Raw genomic sequence first — 6,083 nt, 5'->3', positions numbered from 1 at the left:
TTGCACCAAAATAGTTGAAGAAACAAGAAGAATTCAGGGTCCAACCTGTTTATAGGTAAAAAGCCAAAACCTCGAAGACAATGAACTAAACTAGGATCTAATGTCTGTCACTGTATATTATAGTGTCTAATGAGATATCATTCTTCTTTCTAAAAATACCCTCCTTTTTACCCAAGATAGATAAATTGGGACTAATTTGCTTGCAAAATAAGTTGAGTTTCAATCAACTTGGCCCGTTATTTGTATAAATACAGCACGAATAACAATTGATCATATGGGCTCTTTTATATTTGCTTCGCTGGAATTTTTCACAAGGACTCTTCAGAGTGAACTTTCAGAGGCTTCTCGGGGCTAAGAGGCCAAGCCCAATACTTGCCATTAGACTGCCTGTACCTTTAGATTTGGGTTAATCCTCTCTTCTTGTGGTTTCCAAAATACACTGAGGTTCCTGCACCTGCCAGGAGGTGGCCTTCTTTAATCACAAGCAGGGCTGCTGGGAACCCTGTGGGCAAGTAGCAGGTCAGCGTCCATAAGTCAGTCTTAATTCCTTAAAGCTGCATGGTCATTTCCAAGTCTATGCACGTCTCTCTCAAACACGACAGTGCAGTCAAGGCCTTGGGAATATAACTAGTTTCTGACTGTGTCGTGTTACAAGGAGAATAGATTCTTAGCGAATTTATCCAAATAATCACATTGCCATGAAAATAAGAATACTCACTGCGATTTTTGGAATTCTAGAGGGACCAGGTAGGTAGAAAAAGATAAATGTTTCAATTCTGCTTACAAAAGCATAATTTACCAGATTGCTCTAAGTCATAAGTAGTTTAAGGAAATAAGTTTCCTTATCACCGAAAAACAAACGATTTTAAAAAATCAGCAATATTTCAAACAAAAAGTCATAAAAATTATAATCATTCTCATCAGTTCATTCAACCCCACAGAAGTATGTTTATCTTGGTCTTTTGTTAGTATCTTATAAAGCCATCAGTTTATCTGTCAGAGTTCTCAAATTTTTACCCAGTTCAATTATATGATCTGAAAGTTTATCAGAAAACTGTATTTGTCAGAAGCCTTTTTATGAATCTTTTTGAAGATGAAAGCATTTTTTCAAAGGCCTCAGAATAAAACAATAAGTGTTCGTAAATGACAAAAGACTTAAAATGCCCATGGTTAAAGGTTAAATGAGAGTTTACTATAATGCAATCAATAAGGAAATTTGCTTATTTCTGTGACATGCAACATTTTGAAAAATTTCTGTAATCACAAGTGATAACATTATACCAGGACAGATCAGAAGTTTGGAAATTTCATACAATTTCTGGGATATATAATAATAATGTTTACTCTAGAAGTTTATTGTCACTTATTTGACAATGCTGTCCAGGCAATTCAACATACCAAATAAGCCTAATTAGTTTACTATTTCCCTTTTACAAGAAGAGAGAGTCTTTGAAATGTTCCAAGGCCACTTTTTTTTTTTTTTTTAAATCTCAGTTATTTTCAGGTTAAGAAAAAGGCAATTTAAAGTTTAAATTTTGGGAAGTTCATCAAAAAATATCAAAACGTTTGGACATTTAACTGAAAAAATCACAGATCATTTGAAACAATACTAATCCGTTTAACCAAAGTGACAATAAAATATTACAAAGACAAATACGGAAGGTCGCATCATTCTTAGCAAAACATTAGCTCCTACTATTACAAAGATTCAGTTTTCTTAAGTAATCAAGAACCTGATTAAGACAACATAAAACACAGACAATTATTTTGATAAAATAGAATCTTTGTTTTTTGAACAGAAAACTTTTCACAGTATTTTATTGGGAGCAGGCTGATAGTCCAAGAAAACTTTGACCTTTTACCAAAAAGAAAGAGAACCAAACTCTAATTTTGCATCAGCTAATTTTCATATTTAAATTTCACTTAATTAAATTTATTTTAATCTTATTCAGCTTGACCACACATAAAATTTTCTTTCTTAAGATTCCTTTTCATAAACCTTATATCACTTTCCTTGCCTAGCTCAGTTTGTCTCTTGTTCCCTTACCCATTTAGAAGTAACCAACTTATTTTAGGAAAACCATTTTCTTTTAATTTCCTCAAAATGTATTTTCATACCTTATACCTTCTATTACCAAAGACATATATTAATTCCTTCCATATTAATCAGAATTCTTAACCCTTAGAAACCTTAATTTCTATGAAAATTAAAAAGTAAACAATCAGCATTGTTTAGATTAGCAAATTTATGAATACATTTCATGACCTCTGGAAAAACAGGTTCTTTTACTGGCAACTATATTTTGTAATTTTTAAAAACATATGCCTCCTCAACAAAGTGTAAGACAGTCCCTAAAAGATCCAAATTTATCTTTTAGTTTCTCTGTAATCAAAAGAAAAAAATTAGGCAAACATAGACTTATTTAGCAATTAAGGTTTCAGTATTTTTTCTTATTTGAAAATGATCTAGATATTCAAAATTTTTCATCATTTAATTTAACTTAGTGAAACCCTATGGTTTCAAGTTACCAAAGATTTTGGGAAACTATTTTTTAGTACACATACCATATAATTATTGCTAAAAAATTTTACCCCACAATTTTAAAAAATTTACTTACATCTATTTAGTTTAGCAATCCTTAACAATTATACTTAGATTACTCATGAAAACTTCGTAAGACATCAAAGTCCATTATTATTCCAAACATTTTTTTCCTGATGACAAATTTTGTAAAAGAGATAATATGAATTTATTTTTATAAAATAAGTGAAACAAAAGGTATTATACTTAAATACCATGGGTAAATGTATTATGTTTAATTCTCACAATTCTAAAGACATGTCTGTTTTAATTAAAACAACACACTTAAATTAGCTTTAATACCAAATGTTTTCCTAGAAACTGTTAAGACATTTGGTTTACTTTCTGTTATATTTTAAAACTTATATAAGTGCTTAACTCCTTTAAGCCAATTAAACCAAGTTCTTTACAAAAGAAAAAAAAATTTTCAATAGTAACCATCTGGAGGTAGAAAAATAACATACCATAGATAACACAGACAGACAGACAAACACAGAGATCTCACAGTTGTAGAGAAGACACTTAAGAATTTTCATTTGCCAAATTTCCAAGAATCATTTTCATTTAAAGTAATGGCTCTTAGGTCCCAGAGAAGATGGGGGCAGAAAATGTATATCATAAAAACACACAGAAAGAATCCAATCCAAGTTACAAGCTTTTTTACTTTTTCATTGGTTCCCATTAGCCCGATAGAAGCCTCTAGCTTCTATTCTACAGCATGTGGGCTCAGGCCATCTTCCTGATGGACAGTTAGCATGTCCAAAAATATCGTGCGAAGGGCGGATTTCCATGCCTTCTCTTTCACAGTACTGGGTAGGGGGAGTTCCCCAGCCAGATTTAATATCCATTCCCAATAAAACATTCAGGTCAAGTTGATACGTCTTTACATAATACCTGCTTAAACATGCGAATTTTCACACTCTTATTACATTTCTATATTCTCTCAATCTAACTGTCGCCTGAGTCAGGCTGCCCGTGGGTTTTGGTGCTGCCGTGCATGGGGGGTCCTCTACCGAGGAGTGACTTGATTCGCAGGCCTGGCTGCTGCCCCCAGAGACGGCTGGTCAGGATTGTCATTGTAATCTCTGCCTTCTAGCTTTAAAATTTCTCCAAATAGGGGTACACAGAGCAGACAGCTTGGGGGCCCTCTAATGTTGGGGGACCAGCAGGAGGTCTCTCTGGCCTGTCCAACCTTTGGAAGCGTTGTATTAAAACCTTTGCTTTAATCCAATGAATCCTGTGACTCTTCTGTTTCTTCTTTCTATTGCTTTTATCAATACTTGCTTTATTCACCTCATTTCTTAATAACCTTTTAAAAATTTCTACCTTGTTGGGAAGAGTCCCATGACTGTCTCCTCAGCCTCTCCCCATTCTCTCATTAATTAACCTACTGTTTTTATTGCTGTCTGCAAGACCCGTGAGGGAAAGCCAAGACAGCACATTCCATGAGACTTTCCAAACTGGTTTTGTTTGTAAGGCTAGCAGTCATATTTGTTTGTATCCTTTTTTTTTTTTTTCAATTTGGTCTTTCTAATGGTATCAAAAACCAGCTATATATAACGAGATCTGTAAAAGGTTTCAAATATAGAAGTTTTTCCAGCTCAAAGGATCCAGTGTTTGGCCAGTGACGGTAAGATCTATTAACCTCAACAACGACTCAAACCAGTGAGCCTTTCATGGTTTAAGAGGCTTCAACAAAAGTGCAAAGCTTATCATTTATATCCCTCATACAGTGATAATCCCCCTCTCCCAGTCTACTACCCCTCTGACATCGCACACAGCCATTACATTTCCACTGTCTCTATTTCTAATGCTGTACTCCGCTTCTTGTAAATATATATATATATAATGATAAATGTCTATTACATTGTTTTGTACACCTGAAACTAATAAAAAAAGAAAGAAATTAGAACTATACACACATTTAAAAATATATTAAAGAAAAAAAAAAAAGAATGCGAAGCTTGCAGCCCTCACAAGACCTGCAAGTTCAGCCCCAGGACGCTCTGTGACAATAACAGCCTTTCATTGATACAGGCAGTAAAGCAGCAAAGGCTGAGATAACAAAGGCCCCAATGGACTGGGACCCCGCGTGACAAATTCCCCTGAGAGCTGCACAATCCAACACCATAAAGGTGAAAAGATGATAGCCGACTGGCTACAGCTGGCCCAGTCCTACTGGATACAGGTGCTCAGACCCTCCAGTCTATTTGACTGGCTGCCAAATGCATGTCCATATGTGCACCTTCTGGGGGCCAGAGACCAAAGAGGAGCTAAGCTCTCCAAACACAGAACAAGACAAGCGGCACAGAAAAACAGTGAGCATTGCTAGGAGGAACAGGGTCAACGGATAACAAGAGTACTCAAACCACATCGTTATGAGTCACGTTTGCCCAAGAAATGATTTTCTCAAGTATTTCCTCTGGCTGAAGGAGAGAGAAAAGATTCTCACCACTCTCGCTCCACCAGACGCCGCAGATGCCGACGTGCTGCCATAGTAAGAGCTCTTACCTTGTGCCAGCCTGTGCAATGCCCAGGGACTCAGCCCCAGCAGTCCCAGCGCAAATGGTACCCAGCAGTCGAGTCCTCCTGCCCAGCCTGCCAAAACGGTGGGGCAGAAAAATGAACTTTCCTGCGTCCCTTCTGAGTTCTTTGGGCTCGACTAAAGGACCCAAGTTATTATGCATGGATACATGGGGTTCTCCTGAGAATAGGAGACCTGAGGACAGACTGGCAGCTCACGTTTATATGCCCCCAGGAGCTGGGGGGGAGGGGTTGGTGGGGGACTTCCAATGGCAGGATGGCAATTCACGAGGAGATGGAAAAGCAAATGTTTGGTAAATGAATGTTTGCTGGGCTGTCTTAACAAGGGGACACAGAGGACTCGGATCACATGGGCCTCGCGAGCTCCGTCCATCACACGAGTTCCTATTAAACTACAGTCATCTAGGACGTCAGCTCCCTTCCTGGAGCTGGTCCTCTATCTAAATTCTTTTAACATTTAGGGGGAAGGTCAGAGGTTCTTCCTGAGTCTTTTGTTTCTTAAAAATAACCATCTTAAAATAACCAACATGTACAAGAAGGCATATTTTTTGGGGTAGCAAACTGCTTTCCCACTCAGCATCCTCTTCAAAGTTTCAGGGGTTGCCGCAGACATTCATCTTCTCTGAAAAATGAGTAACCAAGTGTCCCGTGAGTCCTTCCTCTCTAATGTTAGTCTTTCTCTGTTTCCTTGGGACAAACATCATGGCGTAGAAGGATTTCAGGGCTGACTGCCAAGTATGTTTGCCCTCCTGTAGCGTGGCAGGAATTTCAGCCAGGCCTTTTTCCCACCTCCTGTGCAGCTAGGAGTGGCCTGTACTTTGTTCGAGTAAGATGCAAAGAAATGATTGCTAATTCTGGATTGCGCCCTAAGGCAAAGAAGCATGTCTTCCCTCCCCACAGCTGAAATGCAGTTGGGGTTGCAGGAACTGGAGCAGAGATCCGTGCCCATAAGATGACC

The sequence above is a fragment of the Rhinolophus sinicus genome, chromosome 4 (assembly GCF_057876585.1).
Source record: "Rhinolophus sinicus isolate RSI-liver-muscle chromosome 4, RSI-T2T, whole genome shotgun sequence".
In the NCBI taxonomy this organism is placed as follows: domain Eukaryota; kingdom Metazoa; phylum Chordata; class Mammalia; order Chiroptera; family Rhinolophidae; genus Rhinolophus; species Rhinolophus sinicus.
Note: the sequence above shows the minus strand (reverse complement) of the source record.